Below are 20735 nucleotides of genomic sequence, written 5' to 3'. Positions count from 1 at the left end.
TAAGTGTGTTTTCTATGTCTGTGAGAATATTTCTATTTTATAAATAAGCTCATTTTTGCCATTTTCTAGACTCCACAAACACGTGATGCCATATGGTACTTGTCTTTCTCTGTCTGACTCACTTCACTCAGTGTGACACTCTCCAGGTCCATCTGTGTTGCTGCAGATGGCATTATTTCATTCTTTATGGCTGAGTAATATTCCACTGTGTATATACAGCATATCTCCTTTATTCATCCGTCTATGCACACTTAGGTTGCTTCCATGTCTTGGCTATTGTAAACAGTGCTGCAATGAATATTGGGTGTGCATGTATCTTTTCAAATGAGAGTTTTCTCCAGATATATGCCTAGAAGTGGGATTGTAGGATCATATGGTAACTTTATTTTTAAGTTTTTTAATGAACCTCCATACGGTTCTCTACAGTGGCTGCATTAATGTTTTTAAACATTGAAGAGACACTCTAATAGGTGCTGGTTTGAAAATACATTCTGTATAAAAGGTTTACAACTCACAAAACACTAATGTGCCATCCGAAGTGTGTGGGAAAAGCTAATTGACTAATAATGACTTGTGCATTGTGCACACGTACACACACATAGCAGAACCACTACCTCAAAGCCGCTCAGACACACTACAGAGCAGGGAGCACACACATAATTCCAAGTGACACCATGGTTTTCCTCGGAGCCTCCTTGTCAGTCCCGCCTGCCTTGGAAATGGCATCTGCTCACAACAAGAGTAAGGTCATCGTCAGAGCCCGTCCTTCTGGGAAGCTTGCTGCATTATTTGCAGCCTTGTCCAAAGCCAACAAGCCACACAGACAGTAAATGAAACCTTGCACACGCAGACCACCTGTCTAATTCACAATTATTTAGTGTTACTGTCAATCGCGTAGTCGTGTCCAACTCTTTGGCGACCCCATGGACTGTAGCCTGCCAGGCTCTTCTGTCCATGGGATTCCCCAGGCAAGAATATTGGAGTGGGTTACCATTCCTTTCTCCAGAGAATCTTCCCAACTCAAAGATCGAACCGGGGTCTCCTGCATTGCAGGCAGACTCTTTACTACCTGAGCCACTGGGGAAGCCCCACTCACAATTATGGTGACCCCAAAATAATTTGGCTTTATGGGCCAAAAAGTACTCTTTTCAGCAGAACCTGCCAGGACCCAAAATAACCTCCCAGGAGATGCCGGGCTTCAGCCTCAGTTTTCCGCATCTGCCCTGGAGTCCACCTTGGGTTCTGCTCCCTGCGCAGTAAAGCATCTCTTCCTCTACTCCTGGAAGGAGGGAGCCCACACCCATCTTGTCCACCCCACGTGGTTTTAGAGACCCCACTACCAGCTGCACTTTACCTGAGTTTTCCTATTAGGATTCTTTTGAGTTTTAAAATAAAGTTTATTTTCTTTTTCCTTATTATAGAAAGTCTGAGGACACAGGCAATGATTAGAAAGGAATCATTCATCCTTAGAATCCCTGGCCTTTACTTTAAGATGCTTTTAGGATGAACGTATAACAAAACTGCTTAAATACATGAAGGAAATCAGATGCACACCCCACTGTCACACTCATGTCCTCACCTCATGCTTACAGGAAGTTTCTCCCACATCTACATTCCAATTTAAATAATTAGCGGGCTGATTCAACCATGGCCTTGAGAAAATTAGTGCTAGAGGCCTTGGCTTTCTCCTCTGTAGATGGGGCTGAGGCCCGTCATCCCCCATTCAGGGAGCCAGCAGGAGAGGGCATTGACGGTGGGGGTCAAGTCTGAGGACAGGGCCTGGCGCACACTTAGGCTCAGCAGCTGTAGTGGTTACAGTGAGCTTGTGTTATTTGACTCATTGTCAGTCTCCAGGCAGATGTCACCACTTGCAGGTGCGGTCTCTCCAAAGCCGGCAGGTCTAAGAACAGCCTCCATCACATGGGGGTTTCGGCAGGTGCGGTCTGAAGACTCTGCAGGCCTTCTCCGAGGATGGCATGTCTGCAGCCCCAGGCCCAGACATGTGGGAGCAGCGAGGGGGCCCTGAGCAGGGGGGTCCCAGGAGGGAGGCCCAGGAAGCAGGGGACATGGAGATCATCTGCTGATCAAAAACGATGCTGGAGGTGATGAGGTGGGAAGACCGGGGAAGGGCCGCTGATCCAGTCAGATGGTCCCCAGGTGCCCCCACATCAGGCTCAGTGTCCCCGGCTGCTTGGGGCCTCTACTGGGGACCACTCACTGCTCTGAGTGACGTGACCCTGGGGACAGTCCACCATTGGGGTCTCAGTTCCTAAATGGAGGGCAGGACACTGGCCCTGGCAGCCGACAGGTGAAGGGGTTCCTGGACGTCTAGCATTCCTGGTCCCACAATATAACACCCCCTGTGGTCCATTCCCTTCCTCATTTGTTCACTGGTTCCCCAAAGATAGAATCCCCTAAGGTAGGAAATGAATCCTTCTCGGTGCATTTTCTGAGCTGGTCCTCTCTAGCGTTGGTGAAAAATGGAGAGTGAATTCTTTTCCCTGTAAGCGTGAGTTCTTCCACCTTTTCTTAATCCTTCCAGACCTGGTGACTCTATTGTGCCCGTGGTGGGCACATACTAAATGATCCACAGGTGTGTTTTCATCCTGAACTGCTGTTGTCCACTAGGCTACAACAGGCATGCTGACATGCTTAGGGGATGTATATTTCATCAGGGTTTAACAGTAATGCGTGCTAAGATGCTTCAGTTATGTCCGATTCTGAGACCCTGTGGACTGTAGCCTGCCAGTCTCCTCTGTCCATGGGGATTCTCTCGAGGCAAGAATACTGGAGTGGGTTGCCATTTCAGGATCGAATCCGCATCTCTTATGTCTTCTGCATTGGCAGTGGATTCTTTACCATTAGCACCACCTGGGAAGCCCAGGGTTAAACAGTAAGGAGTGCAATAGTCCCAAGGTTCATTACTTTTCCCTTGCTTTGAAATTGTTCTGAAAAGACACACTTTTAGCAACAGCCTCTTCATTCATTTAAGTCTGTGTAATTAGATTCCCCAGTGAGCAGCCTGCGGGGTGGACGCACCTGGGCGAGAGGAGCGAGGGCCGGGGTTTGGAGCAGCTCAGTCCAGTTTGTCTTCCTGCTCACGTGCCCAGGTGCCCACGAGAGGCGGCGGGCACAGATACGAGGCCGCTGGCATGCACGCACACTTGTCTCTATGATGTCTCCTTGAGCCCCAGCGCTGGCATCCTGATTCACAGTGTTTCTGAGGGGCAACAGCTTAAGTCAGAGTCGTGGACTGCAGGCCCCGGCTGCCTGCTGAGACTTGGAGAGAAGCTGTCAGTCAGCGCAGGGATTTCTCTGAAGTGGCTGAAGAGCCACCATCCGCAGCGCTTCTGCTAGACTAGGCCAGAGAGAAGGCAGCCACGCAGGCTCCAGCGATGCCAGACTGACACCGTAGCCTGTTTCCTTCCGGGTTTCATCATCAGCCATAGGCACAGATCATTGTGTCCTGTGAGGCAGCCCTGAGCCGGGCTGGCACGGGGGCCCCCATTCCAGGGAGAGGGGGCCTGTGCACACCTATCATGTCCCAACTCTGCCAGCTTGAAGGACCCAGGCCCAGGCTTACCTCTCAGGGAGCACGGGACCCCAGTGGGAAGCTCTGGGCACCTGCAGAGGTACCCCAATGCTGTTCTCACTCACCCCTGTCTGCCCAGGCTGCAAGTGACTCAGCAGCTGTTTTAAGATGGGCAGAGAGCCCTGCAGAGCCCCCTGACAGGGCAGGACACTTCACTCGTGAGCTGTAAAAGGGCACAGTGTAAAAAACATTTTCATTAAACTTAGAAGCTTTTGCACAGCAAAGGAAACCATGGACATAATGAAAAGACAACCAACAGAATGGGAGGAGGTATTTGCAAATGATATGAGCGATAAGGGATTAATATCCAACATGTATTGGGACATATCATTTGCAAATACCTCCTCCCATTCTGTTGGTTGTCTTTTCATTGTGTCCATGGTTTCCTTTGCTGTGCAAAAGCTTCTAAGTTTAATGAAAAGGCTTTTTACAATAAGACCTGGGTTGGGAAGATGCCCTAGAGAAGGGATAGGCTACCCACTCCAGTGTTCTTGGGCTTTCCTGGTGGCTCAGCTCTAAAGAATCCACCTGCAATGTGCGAGACCTGGGTTTGGTCCCTGGGTTGGGAAGATCTCCTGGAGAAGGGAACGGCTACTCACTCCAGTATTTTGGCCTGGAGAATTCCATGAACTGTATAGTCCATGGGGTCACAAAAAGTCGGACACGACTGAGTGACTTTCACTCTCACTTCATCCAACACGTATAAATAGCTCAGACGACTCAGAATCAGAAAAACCAGACAACCTAAATAAACAGTTAGTAGAAAAACTGAATTGATATTTTCCCAAAGAGGAAATGTAGAAGACCAATAGGCACATGAAAAGATACTCACCATCGATAGTCATCAGAGAGATGCAAATTAAAACCACAATGAGATATCACCTCACATCTGTTAGAATGGCCACCATCAAAAAGAACAAATGTTGGCAAGTATGTGGGGAAAACAGAGCCCTTCTGCACTGTTGATGGAATGTAAATTGGTGCAGCCACTGTGGAGAACAGTATGGAGATTTCTCAAAAACTAAAAATAGAGCTATCCTATGACCCAGAAATTTCACTCTTATGTATATATCCAAAGGGGGAAAAAAAAACCTCAAAACAAAAACTAATTTGAAAAGATACACGCACCCCAGTGTTCACTGCAGCACTATGTACAATAGCCAGGACATGGAAACAGCCTAAATGTCCATCAACAGACGAAGGGGTAAAGAAGATGTGGTGCATGTACACAATGGAATACCACTCAATCATAAAAAAGGATAAAACTTACCATTGACGGCAAGATGGATAGATGTGGAGGGTACTATGCTCAGTGAAGTAAGTCAGACAGGGAAAGATGAGTACTGAATGATATCGCTTACGTGTGGAATCTAAAAAATACAGCAAACTAGGGAAGACAGCGTAAAAGAAGCACACTGACAGATACGGAGAACAATCAGTAGGCACCACAGCGGGGAAGAAGGGTAAGATGGAGTGGGGAGTGAGAGGTACAAGCTGTTGGGTATAAAATGGGTTAGAGTCAATATTTTCTAATAACTGTAAATGGAAAGTAACCTTTAAAATTGTTTCAAAATAAAAAGTAAAAACTTAAAAATGAAGTCTCTTCAAAGGTGGTACGTATAGTCATTTAATAGCTAAGACAAAGGAGAAAGACAGAAAGAGCCCTGCATCATTTGTGTGAGTGTATGAAGACGAAAATTAAACATGTAATTTAAGGCTTATGTGACAACAGGATCTTTACATTTTTCCAAATTTGAAAACTGAGGGCTTACATTGTTTCATCTCTCCCTGCTGGCCCAAACTGACACATTTACAAGGGCCAAGGGAGGTCTGTGAGAGCTGGAAGTGAGGCCAGGTGTGGGGGCAGTGTGCCGAGGACAGTCTATGTTCCTCTAAAATGGGCAGCTCCTGCTGCCTCCCACAGTTTCTTTCACGATGAACACTAGTGTTACTACCTGTAATTTTTTTGAAAAAGCACAAATCAAGATTTTAAGGCACAATCTCTTGCATCGAAATGTTAGTCACTTTCATAATAGTTAAAAGTTGCAGAGAGTTGGCCATTGTTCTAAATGCTTTACAGGTACTCACGTGTGTAATTCTCAAAACCATCTCTGCTATCAAAATAGAAAAGTCAGACCCAGAGAAGTGGATAGTGGCCCACGGTCACGAGTTCTGTTTTGTGCTCCTAACTCCATGCTAGAATCCAACTTCAGGCTGGATTCCCTCAGCATCCAGGTTTCCTGGGAGATGGCCCCTGATGGTTCAATCAAACCTGGGGACCCTGCCCTCCTTGCCGGCCATTGGTCCATGCCTCCCAGCTGCAGCCAATGGGTGAACGGTACTCCCTGGGCCATAGTGATTGGTTCAGAGCCGTCAGGCAACTGGGTGTGGGTTAAAGGACTGTTCAACCTCTCATCTTGCAGGAACCTATACATTTCCTTGTGAATTAAACCAGTTTGGGTTGCTCTGTCTACAGGCAAAAGCATACCAAATGAGTCACCAACAATGCTCTCCTGGGATGACATCCAAAAGAACAGACAACAGGGTCTCAAAGGGAAATGTGCGCCCCAACGTTCACTGAAGCAGGACTCACAGTAGCCAAGCACCCCCACACCTCCTGACAGATGAATGGATAAACAAAACATGGAATATACATGTAACGGAGTACTGTTCAGCCTTAAAAAGGCAAGGGATCCTGTCTCATGATACAAATTGGATGAAGCTTGAGGACATTTTGCTAAATAAAGATCAGTCAGTCACAGACACATTGTGTGTGATTCTGCTCTTATGGCATTCTTGCATGTGCGTGCTAAGTCGCTTCAGTTGTGTTCAACTCTTTGTGACCCTATGGACCACAGCCTGCCAGGCTCCTCTGTCCATGGGATTCTCCAGGCAAGAAAACTGGAGTGGGTTGCCATGCCCTCCTCCAGGGGAATCTTCCCGACCCAGGGATTGAACCCTTGTTTCTTACGTCTTCTGCATTGACAGGTGGGTTCTTTACCACTAGCACCACTTGGGAAGCCCATGGCATTCTTAGTGGTCAGATTCATAGAGATAGAAAGCAGAAATGGTAGAAAGATGATAGAAAGCAGAATGTTGGGTGCCAGGACCTGCGGGAGGGGTAGAGGGAGCTGAAGCTGAATTGGTGTGAAGTTTTGGACTCTCATGATAGTGAAGTTCTGGAGATCTGTTTCACAAAAACACAAAGATACTTCATGTCACTGAACTGGACACTTAAAAGTTGTTGCAATCATGTTAAATGTTGTTGTAGGTTCTTTTTTTTTTAAAGCACAGTTAAAAAAGAAAAGGCCTCCTGACTGATTAAGCAACTTACTCAGACAATTGAAGAAGCCCGACACAGGCTGATCAAATCCATTCATGCACAGCATAGAGGCTGCCATGCCTTAGAGCAGAGCCCAGTCCTCTTGCCAGGAAAGCCTGCCGCCCAGCCCATCACCTCCCTGGTTAACCAGGGAGCCCTGTTTCCCCGGAAGCCATTGGCAACAAGGGAACTTTTGACATTGATACAACCCATCATACAGAACCACGTGAATGACGCTGGCTTTGGGAGCAACTTTTGGAAGGGAACGCACACAGAATGTCATCACAGCAGGCTGACACACACACACGGAAGTCTAACTTGACATACTGAGTTTATTATCTGCAAAGCCCTGATGTTTCTCAAGGTGACTAAGTGACAAGATGGGTTTAGTGTGTATGTGTGTGCATGTGTTGTGTCTGTGGGCACACACATTCACAAATGCTTAAAAGAGCCAGGTGAAGGCTGAGAGAAGTGAGGAGCAGGAGGAAAAGGATGAGAACATGAGATGTTGGGACTGCAGGGAAAACTGCAGCCTGGCCCTTACGTGGTGGAAGGTCTCACGGGGACCCTGGGCCGGGCCCGGCCTTTGTACGGATGCTCAGAGTCAAGTGCAAGAGTCTGATCAGGGCTGCAGACACCTGACAAGTGCAGGGGATGGAATTCCAAGTCAGGGCAGAGACAGGACATGTGGGCACAGGCAGCCTGAGGGCAGCTGGGGCCACAGCCTGCCCTGGGGACAATCACTAGTGACAGTGGCCGGACGGGGCCGTGGCAGGACCCACCTGGGGCTGGAGCCTGGGGGCTTCCCCACGCCGCCGCTGCAGGCCTGGCATGGGCCCCACAGCCCCTGTTGCCCCATCAGAAAACTGGGGCAATAAACACCACAGTTGCTGTGGGCTGAGTGGTGATCCCCAAATTCATATGTTGACATCCTGACAACCATCTGTGCCTCAGCATGTGGCTGTATTGGAATACCATCTTTAAAGAAGTGGTGAAGTTAAAAAGAGGCCTCCAGGATGGGTCTCAGTTCAGTGTGACTGACATCCCTGTGGGAAGAGGGGACACCGGGGTGGGTGCACACAGCGGGAACACTGCGTGACGGCCGGGCAGGAAGGCCGTGTCTGCCCGCCCAGGCAGGAGGCTTCTCAGGAAGCCAGCCCTGCCATCACCTTGACCCCAGATGTCCAGCCTCCAGGACAATGAGAAGTATACGTCTCGTGTGCATTTAGGCCCCGAGGGCTGTGGGGGTTGGTGAAGCAGCGTGAGTTGACTGACGGGCTGGACCCCCATCCCGGGGAAGGAAACGCTGGATCTCTGGCACCTCCAGCATCTCCAGGGCTTGACAGCCACTTAACACAAACCACCCGCGCTCTGCCTGCCCATCTTCTGAGCTTTCTGCAGCCTGGCCTGCGTGCTCATCTGAGGTTTTAAAAAGCAGCTGAGCTTGTAGCTGTTGGCCTTAAGTGTGTGTGGGGGGCGGGGGTGGTTCTAGAAAGAGAGGAGACCACCACCTCAGAGCAATCAGCAGGTCTGGCAGGCCTCTGTGGACGCACAGACCTGACCACCAGGCTTCCAGTCTTGCCTTAACGTTAGCCCACTCTCGCCTCTGGCCTCAGACACATGTCATCTTTCTGTGCCTGGGTTTTGCATCATAAAATAAGGATGTAGCAACATCGCTACCCCCAGACGGTGGCGGTTAAAGGGGAAGGAGTTTATCCACACACTGTGCAGGGGGTTGTTCAGCCCATCCCTCCTGGGGGCGGGGGTCAGTGAAGCTTGGCCTCCTGCATGGGCACCCTCCCCAGGGGAGCCAGCCTGCCCTGCAGCCAGACGGGCACGGATGGGCGCAAAGAAGCACCAGGGGCTGCTGCTCCCTCGCGCCGTGCTGTCCACACGGGATAACTGCAGATTTTACAACAGATTGAGCAGGTTCCCCTTAACTGTGTGCTCAGCTGGACACTAAAGCGGGGGCCTGATGGTTATTTCTGGGGGGGGGGGGCGCCTAGTGGTCAGGTTTGCAGCCCCGGGGGAGTGTGCCAGGGGGACAGGCTCAGAAACACGTTGCCTGAGTGTGGACTGACCTGCAGGGTACTGACTGTCACTGCAGACTGTCTGTCCTCAGGCCTACAGATGTCAGACAGACAGACAGACAGACAGAGATAGAGATACAAGTCTACTGATACACTGACATACTGATACACAGACAGAGCCACACGCCCACACCACACTCACTTCCCTGTTTAGATCCTGGTCACTCCAGACTCAGAGGATGGAGAGACTGCCAATCCGAGCACAGACTCCATGCTGTGTGACCTCAGAAAAGTCACTGTACTTCTCTGGCCTCACTTTTGCTTCTTTGTAAACACGGAGGTCTGGATCCTATGAATGCAGCCACTCAAGCCAGCTATTTGCATGATCAGCTGCAACATAATACTGGCCTAAACTCAAAGATCTCGTGTTTATTTTCTGTACTTTTGTTTCCATTCTCCTCAAGACTGCCCATCAAGGGGATAGTCAAGGGTCTCTCCCCTGGTGGCTGAAAGGAGTGGGGTGAGACACTGGTGGCCCAGACTCCTCCAGCCCTGTCAGCAAGCCGCCCTTCAGGTGCTCCCTACCTAAGCTGGCAGGGAGGGGAGGCGAGAGGGCGCTGCCCCTGCAGACAAGTGGGAGGCCTGACCCTGCCTCCCCAGGTGTCAGCCAGCCTCCTGGCTGGACCAGTGGGTCTGGGGCTGGGGACAGCAGAGGGGATGTGGCTGACCTCCATCCAATGGACTTTTAGCAAACTCAGCTTTCTGCACCCACATGTGCCTCTTCAGCAGGAGAGAATGATGCCGATGAGAACAATCTTTGCTTTCCTCTTGAAAACTTGGATAGAGGAGTGATGGCCCCACAATCCACATGTGCAGACGCACATGTGTGACTGAATTTCATCAATATGCGTTCATGCTACTGCTCTGGCTGAAAATGTTGCAACTTATTTTCCTTCCCCTCAGAGCAACCCAACTGGATCAACCCGTTAAAGTCCTCACTTGTGATGCTTTCCTAACTAGTTTCAACAGAGCTTTACTTCTCAACTGACTTAGAACTTGGGGTAGTAAAAATGATATTTTGTTAGCTTTCCCCATTAGATTGACAGTACTGTCCTAAGGTTACCTATTTAACTACATGTGTAAGGGTTTATTTCGCTGTCAGCCTGCTTCTTTAACTTATATGCAGAGTACATCTTGAGAAACGCTGGGCTGGAGGAAGCACAAGCTGGAATCAAGATTGCTGGGAGAAATACCAATAACCTCAGATATGCAGATATCACCACCCTTATGGCAGAAAGTGAAGAGGAACTAAAGAGCCTCTTGATGAAAGTGAAAGAGGAAAGTGAAAAAGTTGGCTTAAAACTCAGCATTCATAAAACTAAGATCATGGTGTCTGGTCCCATCACTTCATGGCAAATAGACAGGGAAACAATGGAAACAGTGACAGACTCTATTTTGGGGGGCTCCAAAATCACTGCAGATGGTGACTGCAGCCATGAAATTAAAAGACGCTTGCTCCTTGGAGGAAAAGTTATAACCAACCTAGATAGCATATTAAAAAGCAGAGATATTACTTTGTGAACAAAGGTCCATCTAGTCAAAGCTTTGGTTTTTCTAGTAATCGTGTATGGATGTGAGAGTTGGGCTATAAAGGAAGCTGAGCACAGAAGAATTGATGCTTTTGAACTGTAGTGTTGGAGAAGACTCTTGAGAGTCCCTTGGACTGCAAGGAGGTCCAACCAGTCCATCCTAAAGGAGATCAGTCCTAGGTGTTCATTGGAAGGACTGATGCTGAAACTCCAACACTTTGGCCACCTGATGCAAAGAGCTGACTCATTTGACAAGGCCGCGATGCTGGGAAATACTGAAGGTGGGAGAAGAAGGGGACGACAGAGGATGAGATGGTTGGATGGCATCACCGACTTAATGGACATGAGTTTGAGCGAGCTCCGGGAGCTGGTGGTGGACAAGGAGGCCTGGTGTGCTGCGATTCTGGAGTTGCAAAGAGTTGGACACAACTGAGCAACTGAACTGAATTGAACTAAAGACACAAACACACAAGGAAACTTCTGAGGGGGTCGTACATGTTTACTACCCTGATGTTGTGATGGGAGTCTGTGTCAACACTCACCAAAGCACACACTTTCTTGACACACAGGTAGGAACTGTGTGCTGTGTGCTTGGTCGCTCAGTCGTGTCCGGCTCTTTGCGAACCCCTGGACTGTAGCCCACCAGGCTCCTCTGTCCATGGAATTCTCCAGGCGAGAACACTGGAGTGGGTTGCCGTGCCCTTCTCCAGGGGATATTTCCGACCCAGGGATCGAACCCAGGTCTCCCACATTGCAGGCGGATTCTTACCATCTGAGCCACCACGGAAGCCCTATACATCACTAATGCTCTTAAAAGAAAAAAACAAAATAAAAACTGCTAATTCCCATCCATTTGATTCCTATACTTCAACTTGTAATAGTAGAAAGAGGCTTACAACCTACTACTAAAGGGGAAAAAAAATCTCAATTTAAAACCACTCACTATTATTTAATATTCATGGAACTTAATGAACTTAGCCTTCACATATTTCTGTCCTGGAACCCCAAGGGCCTAATGCAGGGTGTTTGTCCAGAGAGTGGACATTCAGGCTTGGCACCCGCTGCCCTCAGCAGGGTCTCATCCTGGTCTTACCTGTATGACAGCTGTAATGGGATGGGGTGGAGAAGGACATGCACAAGGCAGACACCCCCACTCCTGCCCCCTGGGCAGCCTCTTCCTGGCTCTGTGGGTGCAGATTTGAGGCCAGCCTAAGAGAGGACTGAGGCTGCCCTGGTAGCTCAGTTGGTAAACAACCTGCCTGCAATGCAGAAGACCTCAGTTCGATTCCTGGGTCAGGAAGATCTGCTGGAGAAGGGGTAGGCTACCCACTCCAGTGTTCGCGGGCTTCCTTGGTGGCTCAGTTGGTAAAGAATCCACTTGCAGTGCAGGATCCCTGGGTTAGGACGATCCCCTGGAGAAGAGAAAGGCTACGCACTCCAGTATTCTGGCCTGAAGAATTCTATGGACTGTATAGTCCACGGAGTCAGCATCCATGGGGTTGGCGACTTTCACACTTTAAGAGAGGACTGAGGAGAGGGGTGGGAAGAAAAGACTGAAATAGCAGTCATACATCAAATGCTCCAGGGATTACAGAGAAACTTCCACGAGAGGAACCGGCCAGAGGTGTGAACACTCCTCACTTTCAGCCAGAATTGGGCCTTATCTCTTCTCCTTTGAAACTGCAGCCCTAGAGATTTATGCTCCATTTCCCACTTTTTTTATCAGGAGCCTGACGGTAAGACTTCATCATTTTCCCCTTCATTCTCCTACCGGAAAAACCATAGCCCAAGAATAGACATAGCAACGTGATTCCTAGTCATTGGGCCTTGGGGGTAGGGGGTGGGGCACAGTGCTGGTAAACTCTGGGCCCTAAGGGCATGAGCGTTCTTACTCATTGCAGAGGAGATGGAAGTTCAAGGCTAATCTGACTTAATACTGGCAAGGAGGACACATCTGTGGGCCAGACGTGGCCATGTGCCATCTGGTTTAGGATCTGTGCTACTAGGAAGGCTCTATAGTCCTCATTATCAGTCCAGAATATTCACTGGAAGGACTGATGCTGAAACTGAAACTCCAATACTTTGGCCACTTGATGCAAAGAACTGACTCCTTGGAAAAGATCCTGATGCTGGGAAAGATTGAAGGCAGGAGGAGAAGGGGATGATAGAGGATGAGATGATTGGATGGCATCACCAACTCGATGGACATGAGTTTGAACAAGCTCCGGGAGTTGGTGATGGTCAGGGAAGCCTGGTGTGCTGCAGTCCATGGGGTCCCAAAGAGTCGGACACGACTGAGAGACTGAACTGAACTGATTCATCTAAAACATACAAGGATCTCTTTTCTCTTCAATCCCAGTTCCTCTAATGCCAAAGAAAGAAGTACAATACACACGGGCTATTGCATTCTGACTTAGGTTACAGGTTGGGTTACTTTCCTCCCTCAGAAGTGGAGTGTAGATTTATCACCCTGGAAACAGTGTAGCCAGCCTAAATAATCTCAATTGTTCTCATCTCTCTGTTGCTGTTTTTTTTTAATTTTTTTTCTTTACTGAAGGGCATTTTTTTTTTCTTTCCTGGAGGCAGATACAACTTTCTGACTTTTACACAGCTTCTTCATAGTAATAAAAGTTTATTATTTTCTTAAGAAGAAGGCAAAAGAAGGATTATATAAAGTATTTAAGGTGGAATAAACATACAAGGTGAGGATAAATTTAATCTTACAATTTTCTGGGCAGAATTTTTGATAGAAGGCTCACCAGTTCTGTGTTGCTATTGATGACAAGAAGAGCCCAGGGACTCAGCCCACAGAGAACTCCAAGTCCCATTTCATCTCAGATTTGGACCTTCGTTTCCGCCCAAGTATTTGAAGTTTGCTTGTTGTTGCTTTACCATGGCACTGAGTAAGGAGCAAAACTATTTTGAGTTTTTCTCCTGCTCTACATTCCTTGGGTGTGAATGATGAAATAGTTAAGCACACACATATGCCTGCATACATGCACACATGTACACACACAATTCAGAGGGGAAATAAGTGAGTTCTCTGTGAGTGGGTTAAGTTCTAGACAATTAGTTGTGCTGGTTCAAGGTGCCTTTAATACCTGTGCAGAGGGGCTCTCACCCCTCTCATAATATTTGGAAGATGCAATCCTACCCCATCACAGAAAAGTTTATTTTGCCATGGAAAATGTCAGTCTGCATATGGACATATTTTGGATCAGACAACATGAGTTATGAAAGTTGTGAACAAACAGGATCATATGATGAATCCAAATTAACATGGAAACTGTGAAAATTAGCAGTTGATAAGCCTTGGAAACACAGATGTAATGTGTGATTGATTAAAATGGGTGAGAAAACAAAATACCAGTGAGGAAACAGTAGGAAGATTCTCTGAATTGTTTTATCTATAGTACTAGGAGCAATTTATTCACCAGAAAATAGTCTCTGAACTTTCATGGAGAAGGTCACAAGTACCAGTGAAGAAAGATGGAAAACATTTCATCTAAACTGTGCAGCAGTTTGGGAGTCACAGCTGTTCCACTGCACACTGCTGACACTGTCTCTGCAGTGAAAATGGAAGAGTTTAAGCCCTCTGCAATTGAAAAACAACATAAAGTTAATTTTTGTTTGCCGTAGCACTTGTTATAGGGCTAACATGCCTCAGGGCATCCCTGGGCACAGCTAATCAAGGCTTGTCAGTAGGGCAGCTTAATCTATGTCCCTCTGGTTAGAAATTGTGAATCCCCACAAACCTGTTTTTCTGTGAGTTTAACTCTTCACAGTATGTGTAACAGCATGGAGAAAAGAAACAGGCAAATCTCCGGTTGGCTTGTAAGGAGAAGAGATGACCCACAAAGCGATGAATTCTGGGTTGAGTCAGAAATGAAAACCTCTCTGAAATGCGACTGCCTTGAGAAAACACATTTAACCAAATGAATCTGTCTGGTTCCTAGAAGTTTATGATACTCGGTAAGCACACTGTCATGACACTCACGGATCTCTAAAATTGCTCATCGGATTGCCCTGAGTTTTACCCAGCTGTGTGAGAGACACCTTGGCAATAGAGATCCCCGAGGTATTGTCAGTCATCCGTGTCTCTGGCCAACTTCATGACCCAGGACATCTGCGGTGCTCTGGTCGAATTTTATTTGTCATATAATGTGGTCTTTTTCATTCAGTTTGTTCCTCCCCACCCCCAACATCTGGGTCCTCTGTTTTTCATAGACTTTGATACATTTTTGTATATACTTTCTGTCCCCCTAACCAGTAATTCTGTGAACAATATCATTAATATAACTTTATCCTGCTCTTTTCCTAACTTTTGGCCTTAAGATTTCCTACTGCTATCTTTCTTCAGTAATAATAGCTACTTCTTACACAAATGCTTATGGCTCTAATTACATACAATCTTCTATAATCTTCAGTATCTGGGTCATAAACCTTTTCTTGTTAAGACTTTTCCAATTAATGATTTGAGGTCAAATGACTGCTACTTATCAGACAAAAGTTCTTTATTTCAATGCAAATAAAAGCACTTTCTAACTTGTTCTGTTTCCTTGTGAGTAACATCTGTAACTTTGTGTTTTTCCCACCAACACCTGGCACTAGATTGGTTATACACAGCTCTAGCTATATATTTCTAGAAGCTCTAGCTTATATTTCTTTATTGGTTTTACCAATGTCAGCTGCAATAATTCTTACATTATCGTCACCATTCTCATTGTGATCAAGCAGACAACAGTCATTTAAGTAAAAAACACTTTCTGATTTTTTTCTTATGTTGAGAATAATGTTTAAAAAAATCTTTTGGAGGGAAATGTGACAAGCCTCTCCAATTCAAATGTATCTTTGCACAATAGTAAAAATTAACCACAGCAAGCCTTTTTTCCCTAAATCCTAAGTCTTCACATGAGTATTTTCACCTGCTCTGTCTCCTAAGAAGTGACTGCTGAGGAGACTCCTGGATTTTCTCAAGGTGGGAGAGGGACCTCAGTCTCTTGGATGAGCAGGCTTCACCCCTGCGTGGACATGGCAGCCACACCCGGGCCTAACTCCCACCTGTGCAAGCCTCCAGGCCAGCATTTATCAAGTGGCACCATCGCTACCTCTTTTCCCGTGGGGAGCCATAGTCAGAAACGGCCATGGGCAGAGCTCATTTGCTACTCAGTCTAAAGCCCCCAAAGCCTCCTAGCACCAAGCAAGTGCCCATGTTCGGTGAGTCAATGATTGAATGACTGCATGCCTCATGAGCAGATGAAGTGAGACACAAGATCTTCCTGTTTTCTTTTCACAAACTCTCTAAATGGCAGGGGACATAGTAATAAGAAAATCTGAAAAACGTCTACAAAAAAGTTGGGTCCTACATATCCCAAAAGGATAACCATAGGTCATGAGTTGTGAATCCCTACAGGTTATATTACAGTTCATGAGCTTAGGCACTTATTTTTACCAGGAAGATAGACTATTTCAGTTCTGTCCACATTGCCCTCACTGGTCAATTTATGGACACCATCTTGCTGAAAGGAAAGTGGAGAAGAAATTTTGCATCCAAATATCAAACAAGAAAAGTAGGAACTAATAATGAATTCAAATAAATCAAGGTTCTTAATAAAAACATTTCCATGTATCAGTGAAAGAGGAATTTCAGACAGAAAATTATCAGCCTAGAATTTACATATAAAACTCTTTATCTCCTACAAGGAATTATAAACCTCAGTCAAACAAATCTCTGTTGTTTATGCATTTATATGTCAATTCTAAGGAAAGTGAGCTGCAGGTGTACAAATGAGCCCTTTTATGCTGACAGATGGAAGATCGACAGGAGAGTCAGAGTCAGGACAGCAGAGGCACAGGGAAAAGTCAGAGGCACGGAGCTCCAGGGAGGGGCCGTCCATCAGAAGTGCTTGGCTTGGGTAGGGAATGATGCACAGCAATAAACTGTGGGGGAAATAAAGGTGAAACATGAGCACAAACCGCCAGAACAAACGCCGCCCTCCTCAGCATCACCAAGGCCCTGGGGACTGAGCACTGCAGAGAGTGGGGTGTCGTTACTATAGTTTCCTGAACTTTCCTTCTTGTTTTCAGAATGTATCTCCTTTATTGCAGTGTGCTTGATTTACAATGTGTATTAGTTTCAGGTGTACAACACAGTGGTTCAGTTACACATGCTGTTTCTTCTGTGTTAATCGCTACTTTGTCTGACTCTTTGACCCTATGGTCTGTAGCCCACCAGGCTCCTCTGTCCATGGGGTTCTCCAGGCAAGAATACTCAAGTGGGTAGCCATTCCCTTCTCCAGGGGCTCCTTCCAACCCAGGGATCGAACCTGGGTCTCCTGTATTGCATGCAGATTCTTTACCATCTGAGCCACAGGGAAGCCCTCAGTTATAATATATATCTATTTTTCAGATTCTTTCCCCTTATAGGTTATTATAAAATATTGAGTATTGTTAGCTCCCCATGCTATATAGTAGGTCCCTGTTGGTTATGTATTTTATTTATAGTACTGTGTGCATGTTAATCTTAAACTCCTACTTTATACCTCCCCCCTTCCTCTTTGGGAACCCCACATTTGTTTTCTATGTCTGTGGGTCTGTTTCTGTTTTATATGTAAGTTCATGAGTATCATCCACTTCCTTCCAGTCTCTCTCAGTGTCAGTTGTTCAAAGGGCCTGTTGATCCAACACACCCGATTCTGTCCCCAGAAGAGTCACATCAGCAGCACTACACTCACTGCTTTCTTTGAGGTTGTCTAATAAAATGATTTGGATTTGATCAGAAACCTGAAAGTCCTTGCAGGCAGAGACAGTGACCAGCTGGTGGCCAATTTTTACCTCCTGGAAAGAAGTCTCAGTTGCTTTCAGAACTCCAGGGAAAAAACAGATAACATTGCAAACCAATGCCCTCAACTGTAGATCAACCAATCAAACCTTGATAATGCTGATGCTAAGCAGGGCTCAAGCATGAATTCAGAAAATACTGATTGATTTACTGGGCTGGAGAAAGATCATCAAGGGCATGTGCCTGCTGACCACTGTTTTCAAGGATGAAACTTCTCCTGGGTCTTGCTATTTTCCCCAGTGAGAGACTGACCGCCTGATGAAGGGCCATTGCATGGAGAATCTTTAAGGCCCTGAAGGCCTTGAGGTTTAGGGATTAAAACAGAATGGCTGTGCCTAAACGCATAGCATCTCACAAAAAATCTATAAGACACTTCAGAAGACTACTGTCAGCAAGAAAATGGTGGGCTTATAATTCCTACTCATTTTTTACTAATCAAATAATGATGTTAAATAAGAGTCTTGAACCATTCTTAAAAAATCAAGCTGTCTGTTTCTTACTTCCAGGAAGAACTTAAATTTATGTGAACCCAGAAAGAAGTTCTCATAACTCTTGACATTAAAAAGTTGTTTTTTTATGCCCAACCTGAACTTAGGCTGCAAATTAAACCTCTGAGAGACACAGACACCTGTTTGATTATTTGTGTCAACTCACAGCTTGAGCAGTGACTTAGAAAAACAAAGATAATGTTGCCATCCATTTTCTGAGCTAAATTATTTTACTTCTTTTCAGTATTCCTATTTATATTTGTTATTGCTTTGTGGTGGGAGGCTGATAAATGGTTAGTCACCAGCTCTATTCTGGAAAAAGGGAAAGGGACAGACAGACTGATAAAGTATGACTGATATAAAGAATGGGTAGCACAAAATTTATAAGTGATAATAAAAATGACAACAGTATCTGTTGTAAATTTTATATGACCAATTGATACACACAGAACCCTTTTATTATTTTTTGCCAAACTACTTTACCTAGAGCCAGCTTATTATTACCGTTGACAAACACATGTACTTTCCTCACCAGTGTGGATGAATCACTTCATGTTAAGGAGTACGATGAACATGAAACCATGAAGAACTTGGCTTCTTCGTCCATCATGTGAGTGACTTTGCTGAGCTGAATAATGGTTTTTGAAAAATGGAAGAATCATTCTTCAGTTTTTTTGGGGGGGGCTGCTACTTTTCACAATGCATTGGCTTGATATGCTTTTATAATTAATCTACATTATTAACATTACCCAGGGTTGCATTGTATGCCTGGACAATTAATAGACAATAAATCCAGCCCTGACATATAACCTCTGCCAATGTCCATGGTGTAAATTCTCCTTCCTTGGTTGATTTCCAGGTCTTATCAGTCACTGAATGTGGTGTTGGGAAGATATGTGCTGTCATATAGCATTTTCACTATTATCATATTATTAAATCATATTGATTCAATGTACATAACCTCAAGAACACAGAAATAGTAAAACATTAGTAAAATAATTAGAAAGGGCTGAGTTTTTAATTTGCGCCTTTGTTTTTAATATTATTTATTTACAAGCTTACATATTTTACCTTTTAATAATTGTTTTATTTAACAACAGGCTTTCCTGGTAGCTCAGCTGGTAGAGAATCTGCCTGCAATGCCGGAGACACCAGTTCGACCCCTGGGTTGGAAAGATCCCCTGGAGAATGGAAAGGCTATCCACTCCAGTATTCTGGCCTGGAGAATTCCATGCACTGTACAGTCCATGGGGTCGCAAAGAGTCGTACACGACTGAGGGACTTTCACTTTCACTTATTTAACAACTGGCTTGCAAAACTTTTAAAATTTCAGTGATCTGCTCTCACCAGCTAGACGGCATGAGCTGGGTCTAGTGCACACCTGGGCTTCCCCGAGTTGTCACTAAGTTCTTCAGCTCTCTAAGTCAGCGACATAGCTCAGAAATAAAGGGCTAAATGAAAATTAGCAAAAGGAAATAATTTCACAGGGTTTTTTTTTTTTTTAAGCACTGCATAACTCTATCATGATTCTTATTGCTTTGCTTCTAAGTAGTACTCAGTCTAGTTCATATTGGAGAGATTTAATGCTTTTCAAGGTTCCATAATAACAGGCTACAATTTCCACCCATTTTTAAAACACATTCTGAGCAGGGACAGACTCTGCTCCCACAGTCACCAACTTCCTTCCTTTGATGAGAAGGTCACTTGCTCACTACCCAGTTCCTGTCTCCCTGGATGCTGTGCCCTTTCCCATGGCAGCAGGAGCAGCAGCGTGACGGGTCCTCCTGCCACAGGAAGGAAATTAGCCAGTACACACAGGAAGGGCAAGCGTGCTCTCCTGGGCTTGCTCTGAATCCCCCTGCCTGCAGGGTTTCAAGGGTGCCTCCATGACAAGATTCCCAGAATTGTATTTGTGTCAGCTGTGTGCGTGTGTGTGTGTGTGCGTGCGCTGAGTCGCTCAGCTGTGTCTGACTCTTTGCGACCACTGTGGATGGTAGCCCACCAGGCTCCTCTGTCCATGGATTTTCCTGGCGAGAATCCTGGGGTGGGTTTGCCGTTTCCTCCTCCAGGGGATCTTCCTAACCCAGGGACTGAACCTACATCTCCTCTGTCTCTTGCATTGCAGGCAAATTCTTTACTGCTGAGTGCCTGGGAAGCCCACTGTGTCAGGAACTGTAGAATTAACTGATTTGTCTGGAAACAGGCCAAGTGTTTCATGTTGTTTCCGACTGTAGAGCAAGATGCCAGGTGACTCTGAGATGACTGGTCCCCATATAGGGAGACCATCAGTGAAGCTCCTGTCCTATGCTGTGCGCTTTAAGCTCAGGCCAGCTCATGGCTCTTCTCTGAGCTAGAGAAGCTCTCGGCTGGAAGCATAGGGATCTGTTCACAGCCATTCTGCCAGAAAACCACACAGCCGGACCCAAAATATGTCTAGATTTTCGGATCTGCTGAGCCACACGGCCTAAAATGCAAGTTCTTGTTATTGTTATTATTAATTTTACATTGAGCAAACTCAAATCTTCTATTTGAAAATAGATACTTTACCTCTCTCATTTTATTCTCTTAATTTAGAATTTCCTAAAGTTCTTGAAAATGGAATACTTGTTCACAAAGTGAAAAACGATCAGCTTGAAACATCACAATGGTTGTCATGGTGGTGCTTTAACCTATAAATCATTTAGAATAGGAGACAATGGCTCCCTTTTCCCTCTCTGTTTTTAAAATCCTCTGCCAGTTATCTTAGAAATGGATACCCAAGGAAAGGCTGATTTCTTCAAGCCTGGTATAGGAAAATGTATAAGAAAATGACAATCACTGGACAGTAAAATTTAAAAAATATGAAACAAACTGAGGATCTGTAAATCAAATGT

At 45.9% G+C, this 20735-nt stretch overlaps 1 protein-coding gene across 4 annotated transcripts in view; it reads right to left on the bottom strand.

Annotated features, from left to right (window-relative positions):
- COBL (cordon-bleu WH2 repeat protein) overlaps positions 1–20735 on the bottom strand; it is a 304756-nt gene that overhangs the window by 46518 nt on the left and 237503 nt on the right. The gene's annotated exons all lie outside the window — the stretch shown is intronic.

Source organism: Cervus elaphus, chromosome 18, assembly GCF_910594005.1.
Source record: "Cervus elaphus chromosome 18, mCerEla1.1, whole genome shotgun sequence".
NCBI classification, from domain to species: domain Eukaryota; kingdom Metazoa; phylum Chordata; class Mammalia; order Artiodactyla; family Cervidae; genus Cervus; species Cervus elaphus.
Note: the sequence above shows the minus strand (reverse complement) of the source record. Positions and strands in the feature narration are given on the sequence as shown.